Source organism: Rattus norvegicus, chromosome 16 (genome assembly GCF_036323735.1).
Source record: "Rattus norvegicus strain BN/NHsdMcwi chromosome 16, GRCr8, whole genome shotgun sequence".
NCBI classification, from domain to species: Eukaryota; Metazoa; Chordata; class Mammalia; order Rodentia; family Muridae; genus Rattus; species Rattus norvegicus.
In genome coordinates, this window is record NC_086034.1 from 34,448,314 (window position 1) to 34,465,799 (window position 17,486).

A 17,486-nucleotide genomic window follows, 5' to 3' on the forward strand; every position below is an offset into this window, starting at 1 on the left:
GCATTAGGATTAGAATGTGTTAGCAGGTTAAGGTAATATCAGACCTCCTGAGCAATGGAGTCTCCAGTTAAACTTTTAAAAATCTCTCATTTGCCAAAACCAATGCAGCACTGTTGGTAGACACATACATACACACAAATTATGGATCTCGGCTAACACACCCTTGGGCATACTATCGCACCACTGTCTGCTAGGCAGGGCTCAGGAGAGTCTACAGTAGTTCTGGCCTGGTCCTCTCACTTCTCCTTCTAGCTCCACTGGTCCTGTCACTGACAGATGTTTCAAGGACAAGCAACAGTGACACCATCCAAAGGGATAAGCTGTCATAAACCAAGGTACATGGCATTGTGTCTTCAGAAGAGTAGAGGTTGTGATTGATCCCTACAAAGAGAAAGACTAGAGGAGACCTCACATAACTGTGGGGATGCCTTGGACTTAATGTAGAATAGTCTTAGGACTATTTCTAGCTACTCACTGGACAGAACAAAATATACACCCGACTTACTGGATTGCCGTAGATGACCACTAGACACAACTGAGAAGACACACTGCATAAATATCTATCCATCACTATTCTGGGCTGTAAGACTGTCTCAAGAGAAAGAGTCCAGCTTAAAAAAACATGTTTAAATTGCCTTGCCCCATGACCATAAAATCATTTTAAAAGTCCATTTAATGCACAGGTATGATACCGTTGGCAACTTATTAAATACAAGTGCTTATGAAGCTTGTTCATCGGAAAGGACGCAGTCCAGGGATTTGTTACTACGGTCTTTTAAAGAGAAAAAAAAGACAAAGCTGTACAAAGGAAGACAAACACTATTAAGGGTTTCCTCCGTAGATATAATTGCTAGACAAGTTGGAAACAGGTCTATTATATGAATTTGCTCATTGAATTAGAACATTAGTCCTGGAAAGCCTTAGATGTTGCTCATAAAACTATTTCTTTACACAAGACACAAAAGGGAATCTAAGAGAAGGCACCCATTGACAAGGATTAGTGGCTTAGAACCAATATGAAGAGCCAATGGCTGTTCCTGCCTAGATGGCACCAGTTAGAATCTCTTGTCACTAGAAAGGCTGTGTTGAACTTGTTCCAGTAGGTAGGGCATGAAGTGAAGCCCGTAACCATGGTTATGTCCTTCAGTGGAGCTTACAATTCTTTTTTTTTTTTCATTAACCTGAGTATTTCTTATTTACATTTCAAGTGTTATTCCCTTTCCCGGTTTAAGGGCCAACATCCCCCCTCCCCCTCCCCTTCTTTATGGATGTTCCCCTCCCCATCCTCTCCCCATTGCTACCCTCCGCCCAACAATCACGTTCACTGGGGGTTCAGTCTTAGCAGGACCCAGGGCTTCCCCTTCCACTGGTGCTCTTACTAGGATATTCATTGCTACCTATGAGGTCAGAGTCCAGGGTCAGTCCATGTATAGTCTTTAGGTAGTGGCTTAATTACTGGAAGCTCTGGTTGCTTGGCATTGTTGTTCATATGGGGTCTCAAGCCCCTTCAAGCTTTCCAGTTCTTTCTCTGATTCCTTCAACGGGGGTCCTATTCTCAGTTCAGTGGTTTGCTGCTGGCATTCGCCTCTGTATTTGCTGTATTCTGGCTGTGTCTCTCAGGAGCGATCTACATCTGGCTCCTGTCTGCCTGCACTTCTTTGCTTCATCCATCTTGTCTAATTGGGTGGCTGTATATGTATGGGCCACATGTGGGGCAGGCTCTGAATGGGTGTTCCTTCTGTCTCTGTTTTAATCTTTGCCTCTCTATTCCCTGCCAAGGATATTCTTGTTCCCCTTTTAAAGAAGGAGTGAAGCATTCCCATTTTGATCATCCATCTTGAGTTTCATGTGTTCTAGGCATCTAGGGTAATTCAAGCATTTGGGCTAATAGCCACTTATCAATGAGTGCATACCATGTGTGTTTTTCTGTGATTGGGTTACCTCACTCAGGATGATATTTTCCAGTTCCAACCATTTGCCTACGAATTTCATAAAGTCATTGTTTTTGATAGCTGAGTAATATTCCATTGTGTAGATGTACCACATTTTCTGTATCCATTCCTCTGTTGAAGGGCATCTGGGTTCTTTCCAGCTTCTGGCTATTATAAATAAGGCTTCTATGAACATAGTGGAGCATGTGTCTTTTTTAATATGTTGGGGCATCTTTTGGGTATATGCCCAAGAGAGGTATAGCTGGGTCCTCAGGTAGTTCAATGTCCAATTTTCTGAGGAACCTCCAGACTGATTTCCAGAATGGTTGTACCAGTCTGCAATCCCACCAACAATGGAGGAGTGTTCCTCTTTCTCCACATCCTCGCCAGCATTTGCTGTCACCTGAGTTTTTGATCTTAGCCATTCTCACTGGTGTGAGGTGAAATCTCAGGGTTGTTTTGATTTGCATTTCCCTTATGACTAAAGATGTTGAACATTTCTTTAGGTGTTTCTCAGCCATTTGGCATTCCTCAGCTGTGAATTCTTTGTTTAGCTCTGAACCCCATTTTTTAATAGGGTTATTTGTCTTCCTGTGGTCTAACTTCTTGAGTTCTTTCGGACAATTCTTGTAGCACATATTTAATGTCTACTAGTTCTCATACTAAAGTAATGGCCCAAAATAATTTGGGTCTCAATCAATGTAAACCTTTAACTGAACACAGGGGAACCTCCTTAAATGCATGCCGACAGGGAGGAAACCTGGGAACAGAACACACACGGGAAAGGTGTACTACCGTAATGCCTTCATGCTGCCAAGCCAGATTTTTAAAGGTTCCCGTGAAGTATATCAGAGCATACACTATAATACCTGTGTAGGTTGATGTCATTATGCAGGTGAAGGTAGGTACAAGATAAAACAAGGTCTGTCATTGGACAAGAAGGAAGGGAGACAGGAACAGGTTTTAGAAGGAGAGGCAGAAAGGAGGAGAGACGACATGGAGGCAGGCATAACCCATCCTCGCCATGTCTCTACATAGACACAGGTTGTTATGTTAAGGGATGGATTCCCATAGGTCAATTTATCTTATGTAGGTGGGCAGTTTATAACTTTATCAACTGGTTGTGAGTTTATTGTGTGGATTCATTGGATTGAGAATTTAACATATAAATTAGTTTATTGAGTCCTAATTTCACCGGGTGGTTGGGAGTGTGGGCAGAGTTTGTGGCAGGGAGCTGTGACAGGCCAAGCCCATGCTGGACTTCTAGAGCCCTGATTTAACCAGGTAGCCAGAACCAGAGAGTCCGTGGCTAGCAGAAAGCTTCTGGGAGAGATACTAGCCAGAGATAAATTAGTGCTAGTTCCAATAGCCCGTTGGAGCCAGAACTATTGACTGCCAGGGTATGCGTGGGAACTGGTTCCACAGCTTTTTTATTTTGGTCACAACATACCTGCACTCTGGAGGCTAGGCAGAAGGAATGCTGTTACTTTGAGGCTATCCTGGGCTATACCGTGAGATACTGTGCCAAAAAAGCAAACAGGAGAAGACATGATTGCAATGGTCAGGATGCTTATTTTGGCATTTATTACCTCTTACATCATCCTTCCTAGAGCTCGCAGTCCACCTAAGGCTGGTCCAGAAGCACGTCTGCCTTCTATGCTCCTAGCATTAGAATATGTATTTCCCCAGCACTTTACTCTTAATAAAAGCAAAACATCCTCCCTATTCATTTGTAGTATACATAGAGGGTTCTTTCTAGCACTAGTATCTTTCTCTCTGTGTATGTAGTATATACCTATGTGTACATATGCCTGTGTGGGTGGACACACCCACCTTGCACCTGTGGAGGCCAGAGGTTGACACTGGATGTCTCTGCCTTAACTTTTGAGACAGTCTCTCAGTGGGTGGCTGACATCTTCCTGTCTCTGTTGTCAAGTGCTGAGATTACAAGCTCAGACCAGCACACCCAGCTTTCTACATGGGTTCTGATTCTCAAAGTTAGCTCCTCCCATTAATTTTTATGTATATATAAATCATATATAAATCATATATGTACACACACACACACACACACACACACACACACACGATTTAGAGAAACCTCAAGTCAGAGTAAAGCCACCAGGATGTATTAGTGAGTTAGAACTCTTCCCAGAACCTAGTAAGAAATGTTCAGAGGATCCCACAGAACATGGAGGAGTTTTATTGGAGTATTAACTCCTAGCTGTCTACAAGTTGAGTTGGTACCATGCCCGTGTTCCTGTGCTAACTTCAAGGTCTATAAACCAGGGAGTGACATGATAATCTTTTACAAAAGAATTTAACTATTTTTATGTGCATGCATGAGTGCGTGCATGCATGTTAGTGTACTGTCTATGTGCTGGTGTCCAAGGAGCGCAGAAGGGGCCTTAGATCTCCTGGAACTGGAGTTACCAGCAGTTGTGCTCCACCTGATGTGGGTTCTGGGAAACAAAGCTGACAACAAAGCTGGGAAACAAAACTTGGTCCCTCTGCAAGAGTGACAAGTACTCCTAACTCTCCTGTCCCATTATTAAAAAATTATTATTTTTTGTGCGTATGCACATGAGAACCAGAGATGGATATGGAGGTAAGAGGTCTGAATGCAATATCTGGGAGCTGGTCCTCTCTTTCCGTTGTTGGGATACAGAGATGAAATTCAGGTTGGGGACTCAACTCGGGTCGTCTAGTATGCTTAGCAAGTGTTTTTATCTGTGAGCTATCTTGCCAGCTCAGGGAATAATATTCTCAACACACTTTCTTAATTGTAAAACAGGCTAGAACCAATTTTGAGTTCAGATTTTCTTGCTAGTTCTGGGAACTCCACAAAGTCTCGAGGCTGGCACAGTGAATGAATCTTTGTGCATACACAGCTTCCCAACCGACCAAATGCAATTAACTCACTGCTCTGGTGTTGAGAGAGCAGTTTTTCCCATGCACTCTTTCAGAGGGCGGCTGATTATTTTGCAAGGGTACAGCCTGTAATAAAACTATCAAACTCATTATGAGCCTCAGGATATTAGTAGCTCTCAATAAAGCAAAGAATAACTGAATAACATCCAATAGGGGCGTGCACTGTACTCTAGGCTAGCTAGAATTATGCACACAATGAGAGCCTTCCTGCAGCCAAGAAGCTGACATTATAGGAGGGCAGAGGACTGGCAGGGTTTCTGGGAGGAGAAATGGGGTGCACTCCGAAGTTAAGGTGGAAGACAGAAATTCTAGGGAGAGATGTGAGGAGGAAAGAACTAGGGAATTTTAAGATGAAGGTCTACAATCTCGGATGAAGATTGAGACTCATTTCCTTACTTGCACAATTCTCTTGATGACACCAGGGGGTCATCCAGTGCCTCTGAACTGTGGCCTTTTCTCTTAGGTTTCCCCCAAACTCACCATTCTCTCTCTAAGCATAGCAATCAAGGCTGTGGCTGGCCCAGGGAAGAAATGAGAAGAATAGGGGGAGACAAGAGAACTGTTAGTACACAGATAATAAATAAATACTACCCAGGGTTAATCTTCACTGTTAGCTTGATTTGGTTTGGGATCGCCATAGAAGGGCATATCCAGATGTTAACATGGTGTTTCTAGAGTTTCTAGAGTTCTAAGTTTAATGAAGAAAGGGCGATCTGCTTTGAATGTGGGCTGTGCCATCCCATGGGCTCCGCGTTCAGACTGAATAAAAAGAGGAAAGTAGTTGAGCCCCGGCATCCATCTTCCTGCTGCCTGACTGCAAATGCTTCCTCACACTCCTGAAACCATGTTTTCCCTGCCACTATAGGCTGTCCCCTCAACCTGTAAGCCCAAAGAAACCCTTCCTTCCTTAAAAAGGAAAAACAAAATCATGCCGGTATCAATAGGTCAAACTGTGACCATAAGCCATTTGAGACTTGAAGGAGGGCTCACAGGAACTGCAGGTGTGCCATAAGGCATGTGATAACTTTCCTCGGCAGGGAAAAACAGAACTTCCTGTGCACACAGGGAACATGGACTCAGCAAGACTGCCCACTCACACCCTCTTTGGGACTCAATCCTGATCCCAGCAGGGACAAAGCACAAGTCTGGCAGGGACTATCCTTCTGGGTACAACACAGGCTCCAATCTATCCTCTGAAACAGAGAAGACCAACGGCTGAATCCCACTGACTATAGAGCTATATTTGAGGCCTGAAATACATACTCTTAATCAGTCTTCCCAAACATCCAAGCACTCTTCACTCCTGTGCCTCTGAGCATTTGATTAAAGCCATTTGAATTCACAGCCAACGATATGGACCAAGCATGGCTTTGTTCTTCATTGGAATAAGACTTTATCCATTTGAAAAGGAAAATGCACTTAACTGGAGCGAGTTAAACAGCTTTTTCTCTTTCCTGGTTCACCAGCCCATTTGCACAAAGTGGAGTTGCATAACCAACATTCCCCATGTGAAGTGGTTTGGCCACTCATGCTAACACAACTGGACCTCTGCGACACAGATCAGAAGGGATTCTGTAATTCAAACTCCGCCTGACTTAATTCGTATTAAGGGAGTAACAATGACTTCCTTCATCATCGACAACATTTACGGCTTATAAAACATTCATCCCTCAGAAGCCCCCTGTGCTCTGGGGGTGGGGGCAGGCCTGTGTGATTCTGTCCATGTGACCCTGGAAGAAGCAATTTGAAGCTCCTGGCTCGAGCCCAGTAAGCCTCTTACTGGACTCAGTCCTTCAGATTCCCAGTCCGGGGCCCCTGCAATGTGTTCACAGTGATCACTGAGGACACGCCTTGGCTTAGGTAAGCTGTCCAAATGACAGACATATTTAAATTTAATACATTTGCATAAATTTCTTAGTAATCATTCTTTTAATGGTTTGGGGCCAGTGACTGACTCTTTTCAGGACTAGACCTGAATTATTGCATTACTATCTAGGTTAAGATCATTTCCCAGCAAGCCTACATGTCTTGCAATGTGGCAATACAGCAAACTGTTAGAAACAAACGAAATCAATTTGCAGTTGAGGTAGCTCAGTGGTTAGAGCACCGGGCACTCCTCCGAAGGGCACAGGTTTGATTCTCAGCACCCACGCGGCTGGCAGTTCTCTACCATTTGTAACTCTGCAGAGCATCTGATGCTCTCTTCTGGCCTCAGCCATCACCAGGCACACAAGTAGATACATAGAAAACATAGGCAAAACACCAATATGCATAAAATAAAATCAATGATTAAAGACTATAACCAGTTGAAAATAGGAATTCCCTGGTTTCCACAGTTTCTCCCTACTGTGGTGGGCAAAGGCCTTGTAGGCCCGGAACAAGCACCAGGTGCCTTTAGTGATTACCTGGGCAGTCAGGCCTAGCTAAGGGAGAAAAGCAACGGAGAGCTGATTCTATTAACTAACTGAACACATTCTTTACAAGGCGATTAGTGTCCGTTTAATACCAATTGCTCTGGTAGAAAAAGTTGAAGACCGGGTTTCTACCTTCCAGGTGCCTAGCAGTGCAAGGCACAGAAATATGAGGCAAAATGGAAAGGGCATAGACTATTTCCTGGGCTTGGCCAAGACGTGGAAGATGAATAAAAGAGACAGCATAGTTTTCTCAGCAGGAATAATGGCTTTGCTGTGGAAAGTGAGAGTAGAAGTAAATTGTCATGGTGAGGAACAGAAGCCTGTGTTGTGATCCGTTTTCACAAAGCTCTTCTACCCTGTCTGCTGTGAGTACCATCCCGAGGACTCTGGGATGCTGGGTACACTCCAAAAACTCAGTTTAACGAATGGGCTGCTAGAGCTTCCAGACCCTAGAATCTCCAGAGAAATGTGGAGAGCCCTTTGGAATGGATGGTCCATTACTTAGGAAGCAAAACCGAGCACTCCTGTGAAAGGAAGGGAGGTGACAGACCACGGCCTTAAAGTTGATATGAGATGTCCATCAAAGGCAAGAGTGAGCTAAAAGCCTAAAGCAGCACTGTGTGCAAACATCCACGGAGAAATGTTGGGCCCCCATGAAGGCAAAGATGGGTGCAAGGCCAATGCTTTCTGGACATGAATCTCAGGCTTCTGGAAAGAATACCGGAATCGAGAGAAATTGGTTACTTCTGAGACATCTACGTAGAGTCCAAGTCAGAGATGAGGGCACCTAGGGTTGTCCAAAAGCTTGTGATAAGCCCCTGACTTCTAACACGTACTCTTTCTGCTTTGTTCTCACTGCTATGTTTGAATGAGCCAATTGTATGTAACCATGCCAAAACCCCCTAGCCTTCTCTATATAACCCTCTGACTTTTGAGTTTCGGGGCCGACACCTCTGTCTCCTGCTCGGGATACGTGTCGGCCCGGAGATCTCTGTAATAGGTCTCCCTAATAAACCTCGCCTTTGCTTATTACATCCAAAATGGTCTCTCTGTGTCTGGGGTCCGCGATTTCCCAAGACTTGAGTAAGGGTCTCTCTGCGTGGGATTTTTCACTTGAAGTTAAAAATAAGAAAATAAAAAATAATTAGCACACACACACAGAGGCAGAGTGGGATGAGGGGGATGGAAAGGGAGGGAGAGAAGGAGAGAGGGGGAGAGAGGGAGAGGGAGAGGGAGAGGGAGAGCAAACAAGGACAACAAAGCCTTTTTTTCCCCTCTAAATTGGACTACCAGAAGACGTGGCAGGAGACTGGATGGGCCATTCCAGTGCTTGCACTTAGAATAACACAGAAATATAGAACCTGAGATGAGTCACGACAGTCAACAAACAGGAAACGGAATAGTTTCTGGAAGTTTAAGCTGCCCACTATCATCCCATGAGCACGCCCTTGGTAAAGCCTGGAGAGAGTCAAGTACCTTCCTCTGCTAATGATACAGAAGATGGCTTTGCATCTGTCCCAGGGTAGATGTCTGTGCATCTGTCCCCATGGTGGATGTGTGAGCATCTGTCCCCACAGTGATATGTGTGCATTTGTCCCAAGGGTAGATGTGTGAGCATCTGTTCCCACGGTGGCTGTGTGTGCATTTGTCCTAAGGGTAGATGTGTGAGCATCTGTTCCCACGGTGGCTGTGTGTGCATTTGTCCCAAGAGTAGATGTGTGAGCATCTGTCCCCATGGTAGCTGTGTGTCTACCTTCCTTGCAGAGGAACAAGACCTTTGTAGAAGAGGCATCAGTCAGAATCAGTGCAGTACCCATGGCCACAAGTAATGCCTATGCTAGTTCAAAGAGGTACAGCTCTGTGTGTGTGTGTGTGTGTGTGTGTGTGTGTGTGTGCGCGCGCGCGCGCATGCGCATACATGTATATATTCTTTTTTTTTTTCGGGGCTGGGGACCGAACCCAGGACCTTGTGCTTCCTAGGTAAGCGCTCTACCACTGAGCCAAATCCCCAACCCCTACATGTATATATTCTTAAATGTGTAGGATACTCCTTTAATGAGTCCAGGAGGACCATCTGAAGTAGTCAAATCTCCAGACTCTGACCCTGTGTGCACTGGGTGAGCCTCATCAACGAACGATTCTGGAGCCCACTGCTCCAACCCATTTATTTCTTCAAGAAACAGTCCTTTCCCCTTTGCTGTCTCTCTGACCATCAAGCAGCCTCTAGTCCTCAATGGAAGGAAAGGGCTAGGATTACACTTAGGGATCTGTTCAGGAATTATTCTTTTCACTGGTCACAAGGTCCACTGTAGCAGCCCATCCTTTAAGATACCCTCTCGGTGCAGGATCCACACACTCCCATCTAGAGGTGGTGAAGGACTAGAGAATGGAGTCCTTTTATTTACATCTCTTACAGTGTCCATGCCCTCCATGATAAATAAGGCTCACAGGCTTGGGCTTGGGCATTACTTCCTCTTCCCGCTTTAAGTGTATACAGTGGAATTTAATCTCTCTGGAGCTTCCAGTCCTGCCCTGGGATAGAGCTAGGAAGAGCTGCCGCAAGCAGGTGTGCCTCCATTTATATGCAACGCCTGACAATCTAATTAATTGCATGGGACTTGTTTTAAATGCCTCCCTTCTCTTCCTGCCCAGCTATATAAATCGATCACCGAGTTCTAGCAAGTCTTGCTCCTAGGCATTTGGCCACCACCCTGCTTCTTCTGCCCCGGTGATCATCACCTCCTCAGGCACCACCTAAGGGAGTCCTTCCTCCTTGATTTGCTTCCAACCGGAGTGCTGTAATCAGCTGACTCTCCAAAAGCTGACTGAAAACATACTCCAGAGGCTGGGAATACAGCTCAGTTCACAGAGTGTTTGCCTGGGTTCTAATCCCTAGGACTGCAACCAAAACAAAATGAACAAATAAAACATTGTTTTGTTTAGAGTGATTCTGAACTAAGCTAAGTATGCACTTAGCTTTTCATGATGTTCTTTATTCTGAGTCCCCAATTTACTGACATCTTGGATTCCTCTCCTGCTGCGCTCTCCCATTACATCCCTTACTGACTTCTCGCTGTTCTCATAGAACCTCTGCAGCTTCCAATGCTATCTTCCTTCCATTGTCCATCTGGAAAGGCCCCGCCTACCTAGGAAGTCTTGGTTGAAAGACCCCAACTTCACTCCAAACCCCATTATCTCAGGTGATTGCCTTTTGTGTATGCCCATCCCTCGATTGAATGATGACATCTCAGGCTGTCAGCTTTTATTGAACAAATCGATGAGTTAATGCATGGATAGAAGATGTACCTGAGAGGTGTTGGTTTGAAATACAGACATTGTGGGAACATTGGGGTATGGTGACTGACTGATGCAGTCACAGGGAACCCCAGTTACTCAGAAAGAACACAGTAGCTTACAGATCAGAAGACCAAGGCTGGAGGCTGGAAAACCAAGAAATTATAGGACAAGCACTCCGAGAAAGAACGAAAAGAAAAGAAAGGTCCAGGAACTGGAGAGAAGATCAGTGGTTAAGAGCACAGGCAACAGAGAAGCTGTGTTGGGTTCCCAGCACCCACATGGTGGCTAACAACCATGTATAGCTCCAGTTCCAGAGGATCTGAAACCTTCTGATCTCCTTAGGCACAGCATGCATGTGATACAGACATGTATGAAGGCAAAACACTCATGCACACGAAATAAAGACGAATAAGTCTTAAGAGAAGAGAGGTATAACTAAAGGCATACTATTCCAAAGATTAATAAACGCAGGAAAACTTCTGAAAGGAGGAAAAGAAACGTAAAGGTTGTCGGAATCAAAATGGAGTTGCTTGATCAACCCTAACGAAATGAACACTGCTGGGAAGTCATAAAGGGCAGGTTCTTGACACATGGTCACCTGAGAACTACTATTGCACAAACGTCTAAAATTGCATACAAAGTATATAATAAGGATGTTTACCCAGTATAAACTCTGGGGAATCTTAGATGGAAGCCACTCCTGTCAGTAGTGACTGTGATCAAGGATTATGGTCTCTGAGCACCCGGTGTAGTCCTTCCAATCTGGGGTTTTAAACCTCCTCTTACCCTCAACCTCTTTGAATATGCTCATTGTTTAATATTCCCAGTGAAACACTGTCAGTTCCAAATAAATATCACTTTTTCCTTTGTAGAATCTCTCCGTGGTTGCTTTTTCTTTTGATTGACAAGTCTGTTCTGAGCTAGGAATACCACAATGGAAAGGAATCACTTCATCATTGTGAAATGACATTTGGGTAGAAGCAACAAAACAACAGAATGGCATTATGGCGCCTATACAATATACATACATATATACATACATACACTTTTTATTAAGATAAATTTTTATAAAGCCCCATGGCTGTTGTTTTTAATAATAGATACTGATCACCTAGGGCATCCTCTGCTACACTGTCTGAAAAAAAAATACTTTTTGAGTCATTCTTCTAATAAGATAGCTTTTTCCAGTTTAGATTTTCAAGGCACAGAGCAATACCAACTCAGTAAGTCTGTAGGTTTTTATAGGACAGGAATTGAGGCCTTGTCCAGAAAAGAGAGTAGATATGTTGGGAAAAGAGTAGGTGAATTTCTTACATCTAAGCATGAGGCTTTGTGATCCCATACTAGCAGCTGCCCCAGATCTCCCCACAAGAAGGAAGCCAACAGCAAACATGGCTGACAGATGATAGCAGTCTTCAGATGAATCAGCACAAGTACTTGTACGTACAATACTTCTTTCTATAAGGACACTTACCCAGCAACTCTGTGGAACCTCAGACTGAAGCCACCCCTGTCAGTAATAACTGTGACCTGAACAGCCAGTGTAATCCATGTAGCCACAGCATTGTAAGCAGCGGCCAGCTGGGCAGAGGAGGCAAAATCTCATCACTCTCAGCCAAAGGATCCCAAGTTTGTGTTCTCACAGCTCCCTGCTCAAATGCATTTGGTGTGGAGACAGCAGAATACTGCTAAGATGGCACTAAGCATAAATAAGTGAAGCTGTGTCCCAAGCGGCCACTGTAAAATCAGAACACACTAGGTTGAACCACCCTGAACCAGGAGTTGTGTTTTGGATCAAAACATCCCCCATAAGTTTATGTGTTTGAATACTCGCTTCATAGCTGGATGCTACTCTGAGAAGTTGTGGAACTTTTGAGAAGTCTAGCTGGAGGAAGTGGGTTCCTTGTGAGGAGGGAGGACAGCACTAGGTGCTACAGGGAGGCCGTACCTCTGAGCCAATCCACTCTGCTTCCTACCCTTGGCTGAGATTTCAGCATGTGGCCTCGTGATCTCATTGCTGGGCCCTAAAGACTGGACTTTCTCAAACCAGGAGCCAAAACAAACACTTTTCCACTAGGTTGTTTCTGTCAGCTGTTTGGTTTCAATCCACGAGAAGTGTGATTAACACTGAAGACTTCTCTAAGCTCTAATCAACATGTGACTTTGCTTTTATTTTCATAACTTTCTATAAGGAATTGTGCATAAAGGTTTTCTTAAACAGTGGGTTGCATAAATACATGTGAATGATGCCATTTTGGAGATCTCTACTGGCCCTGACTACTCTGGGGTTGATTCCCTCATCAAAATGATCTGTGAAATTTGGGGCTTAACCATTGTGGTGGTTTTAGCTATTAGCTTGGTTAGTTGAACACTTGGTCTCTAACTGGTTTGAACAACCTTTAAGAGGTAGAGCCTTGCTGGAGGATGAGCATCACTGGGAGAGGCCTTTAGAGTTTGTAGTTAAGTGTGCGGCTAAAGATGGAACCCCAGCAGGCTTCGTCCTCCAGCTGCCTGCGCCATGCCTCCTCTGTCATTATGGAGTCTCACTCTGAGACCATAATCCAAAATCAATTCTTCCTTCCATACGTCACTTTTTGTCACAGTGGTTTATCATAGCAAGGACAGTTAACTAATACAGCTACACCTTGCTATTTTAAAGGAGAACAAACCTGGTAGAAATATTTCTGTTTTAGTTTCATATCTGTTGATGTGACAGATGCCCAGACAAAAAGAAGAATAGAGGAGGAAAGGGTTATTTACTCACGGTCAGCTAGTTTCCTCCTTTTTTATATTGCTCAGTACTCCCTACCTAGGGAGTGGTGCCACCCACAGTGGGCTGTGTCTTCCTACACCAATTAACAAATTAGACAATTCCCCACAGACATGCCCAGCGACTCACATGATCTAGATATTCCTCATTAAGGCTCTCTTCCAGGGTTACTCCAGGCTGTGTCAGGCTGGCAGCTAAAATCAGCCAACAAACCGTTTTGCTTCACATTGCTGTTTCAAGCCCTACGCTCATTTCCTATTGTTTACCTATAATGGGCTAGAGTCAAATCTCCTTTGTACATAGTTTAATTCATTGCTGCGAAGGGACTACTTTGTGTCCCTTATGCTGCCTTTGCCCATTATCTCCTACACCAAATCTCCCTTTAAATAAGACTGCATAAGACTTTCTACAGCGTCCATAAGAGATTATCACACTTTTAGGGACTTTATACAACAATCATTATCTTATTGTTCTGTGGTTTGGAAATCCACCACATGTTCTAATTCCCTTTCTGTTGTAAACTATTCTGACCAGAAGCAACATGGAGAGGAACAGTTCATTTCGCTTTGACTCCCAGGCCACAGTCTATCATCACGGGGCAGGAACTCAATCAGAAGCTTAAAGCAGAAACCGTGGGGGACCATGCTGGCTGGCTGGATGGCTGGCTTATTCTCTGACTCACTCAGCTACCTTTTTATACAGTCAGGCCCTCTTGGCTGAGGAATAGCGCCTCCCACAGTGGACTTGGCCCTCCTATATCAATTAGTAATCAAGAAAATGCCCCCATTAACGAGACCAGAAGTCTGTCTTTTCTATATAATTAAATTGCATTTAGAATAAAGGCTGTTACCATTCAATTTTACACTTTGAGTTTAGAATATATTTTATGTACTTATGGCTAATTAGAGTGTGTGATGCTTTTCTTCATTTGCAATGTTTTCTTAATAACAAAATTCATAAGTTATTTAAAGGTCAATGCTCCACAGACATGCCCAGAAGGCCAATCTTCTCTGGGCAATTCTTCAATCACTATTTCCTCTTAGGACACGTAAGTTAACAAAAAAAACTAATGTGACTAGGCACACATGTATCTTAGTGGGCTACACTGGGACACTGGTGGAGGAAGAATCTTCCTTCTTGCTTTTGCAACTGTGCACACTGGCTTGTGAAACCCTTTCATCTTCAAAGCTGGCAGCAGCCCATGGAGTCTTTCTCCTGACAGCGCCACAGAATTCTCCCGTAGCCACTAAGAGCCACGGGACACACATGGGTGATTCGGAATTATCTTCCTATCTCAAGGTCTTTTCTTCAGCACATCCAGAAAGTCTCACCATGACCATGCATCGAGGCACTTTCCTGCCCAGCATAATAGGTTCTGTCTGGATGGAGGACCCACTTCTCTACTTAATAGACTCTGAACAGGTTCTCAGAGAGTCTGTGCAAAGTCAACACTTCCACAAGGGCCTCTCCTCCTCTGAACCCAAGGAGGCCATCTTTCTCTGTTTCTTTCACCCTCCCCCCCCCACACACACGCACTGCAACTATTTTGTGCTCTAATTGATTTGTCTTCGGGCGCATCGCTCCAACTAGATGGCGTGAGTCATGATGCCTTACTCATCCTTGCAGCTTTAGAAGCCTGGCCATAAAAGTTTGTGGGGAAGAAAATTTAATGTGATATTTTAATGCATGAAGAGACCTCAGGTGGAGGCAGAGGCAAGACCAATAAATTTACAGAGCCTCTGTTTGGAGCATAAGTGTTAAATGGCTCTGTCTGCCTTTAATTACTTATAACCACATAACCAACTAAGCCCTATTCTTTTAACCATTCCACGGAGGGATCACAGCAAATTTAAAACCAACAAGTTGCACCTCAATGCTGATTTTAACCATAGTGTGATTGGCCGTGGAAACTGTCAGAATTGTAACTGTTCCCTTGGGTTTTGCTAGAAAAGACAACGTGTGCCCCAAATGCTAGGATGGATTCTAAGTTAGGCAAACACTACTATCTACATATTTTCTGAACTCATACAAACACGCTTGCCTGATGAAGCTAATTGAATTGGTCTAAGACTGAAAACAATTGGGTTGCTGAAAGTGGCCACTTGGTATTTAAGGGTTTGGAAATTCTTGAAAAAAAATTATTGAAAGTTCAAATTAAACAATAGCTGTGTAAAATAAATAGTCTTAAATTTTTCAATTGTTAGCCAAAAGGGGTGAGGAGTAGGATTTGAATAAGGTCATATGAGTGTGGGGAGATTTATTTTTTAAAATAAATGGCCTTTTATGTACATCTAGTGTCACTAACAAAACCATGGGGCCCAGAAATACAATCCCAGGAACACTCCTAAGACCTGTGTGCTCAGCTCCCTGCTAGGAGTCAGAAAGGAAAGATCCTACTTGTCTCTTTCTTAACAGTGTGAGGCGTAGCTATCTGGAGCAATCATGCCAGATTTTAACTGTGCTGCATCACACAGAACCAGGAAACGTAAGCAGCCATGTGCTGGGCTCCTCAAGCTTGTAAATATTTTAATAGATGTATATGGGTAGCTGTAGGGGAAATAGTAACAATGCCTTTGAAGGTACAGTTTGCATTTTTGTGCATTAGCTCAATGTCTGCAAGCTACCTTGCTCTAATTTAGTCTCGCCTGAAAATAATTCTTTTTCCATCTTGCATATTTCATCCTGAACATTTTTACTATGTTGAGTATAGTAGCAGCTTAGAAAAAAAGTGTTTCATCTAGAAAAAAAAGTGAGAAAACTTCAAAAACCACTGTTTCTGCAGTGCTGTTTCCAAGTTCTTAATATAAAGCTAGTGCAAATAAAGATTGCTACAGTAACCACACTTTGAACAAGTGTCTTTCAAAACAATGGCAACTGAGCCATAATATTTTCTACAGGGTGAGCAGCTAATGCACCTGCAAACATTTTCTTTTCTTTTTTTCCGGTTTGCTTGATAAACCTTGGAATTTGTGGTTCCAGGCTATTTTAAAGAGGGAGACGAGCAATGCTCGGGCTTAAAAAGGATTGACTCTGCATTTACTTTTTTAGCCAAAGAAGCACGTCCCCCCATTCCAGGTCACGAGACAATTCGTGTCAACTTGCTATGGTGGGAAATGCGACAAACTCTAACAGCTCCCCTGACTAGGAGGCAGCTCTTAGCACCCGCTGCTTCCCACACTCCTGCTGCAGCATCAGGACACGGCGCCTCAGCTCCCCACGCCGCCTTCCGGGCAAAGGCCAGTACACCCCTTTCTCTGTCTGGGGAAACTGAGGCACCGTGACAAGAACGATCCACAGCCCGGTGAAGAGCCCTGTTTGCGTGGCTTCCTCCTTCTCCCGGGAGATCGGGGAAGCGCAGTGGACAGCGCACTCCTGGCCCTTAGAAGGTTGTGGCACGAGCCTGGGACACGGCTGTCCCCAACCCGCCAGTCCCCGCCCTGCCTGTATTTCCAGCATCCTGCGACCAGCCAGGAGCTGGGAGCGCAGGGCACCTCCAGGCGCGTAGCCTTCGTCAGCCCAGGCGTCCGAAAGTTCTGCAGCTCCGGCGGCCGCTGAACACAAACCCTGCGCTGGGCTCCCTCCTACCGTAGCCCGCCGCCCAGTCTCGCACGCCCAGTGCCCTCACTGACCTGACACCACTGCGCCACTCGGGTGGTCGCCGTGCGCCGCTCGCCATGGCCACCCGGGGAACTCTGCAGCACCGAGCGCGTACCAACCTCCGCCTCCGCCCGCGCCTCTTCTCGTTGCGGGTTAAGAGCTCCGCCGCCGGGAGCCGGAGCTTCCCACCTACGGGCGCCAGAGCCGGCGAGAGCCGAGCATGCCCAGTGCGGCTCCCGGCGGCGCCGAGGTCTGGTGCGCTCTGCAGAACCGGGTTTTCGCGGCAGCCGAGGGCGGGGGCGGGCCGCTGCGGGCGGTGGGCTCCGCCCACCCGGATGAGCCCGCAGCTGCGGGGGAGCATCACACTCAGCCAGCTCCGCCTCTGGGCGGGGCCGGGCAGTCACTGGGCGGGGCTGGTGCGAGCCACCGTGACTCTACCACCAGACTCTGGTGCTGGGTCGATGAGACTGGTAATTGTCGGGGCAGGGCGCTGCAGGCGTTGTCACCGCAACTTTCCAGAGCGTCGCGTCCCAGTAGCGTTCAAGG

General features: G+C 45.2%; 1 protein-coding gene across 1 annotated transcript in view; it reads right to left on the reverse strand.

Moving 5' to 3' along the window:
• Positions 1–17,231, reverse strand: part of Mfap3l (microfibril associated protein 3 like) — a 43,055-nt gene extending 25,824 nt beyond the window's left edge. The window contains exon 1 of the mRNA XM_017600107.3: positions 16,973–17,231. The gene's annotated coding sequence lies outside the window, so the exon portion shown is untranslated. The remainder of the gene's footprint in view (positions 1–16,972) is intronic.
• Between the last annotated feature and the right edge of the window lie 255 nt (positions 17,232–17,486).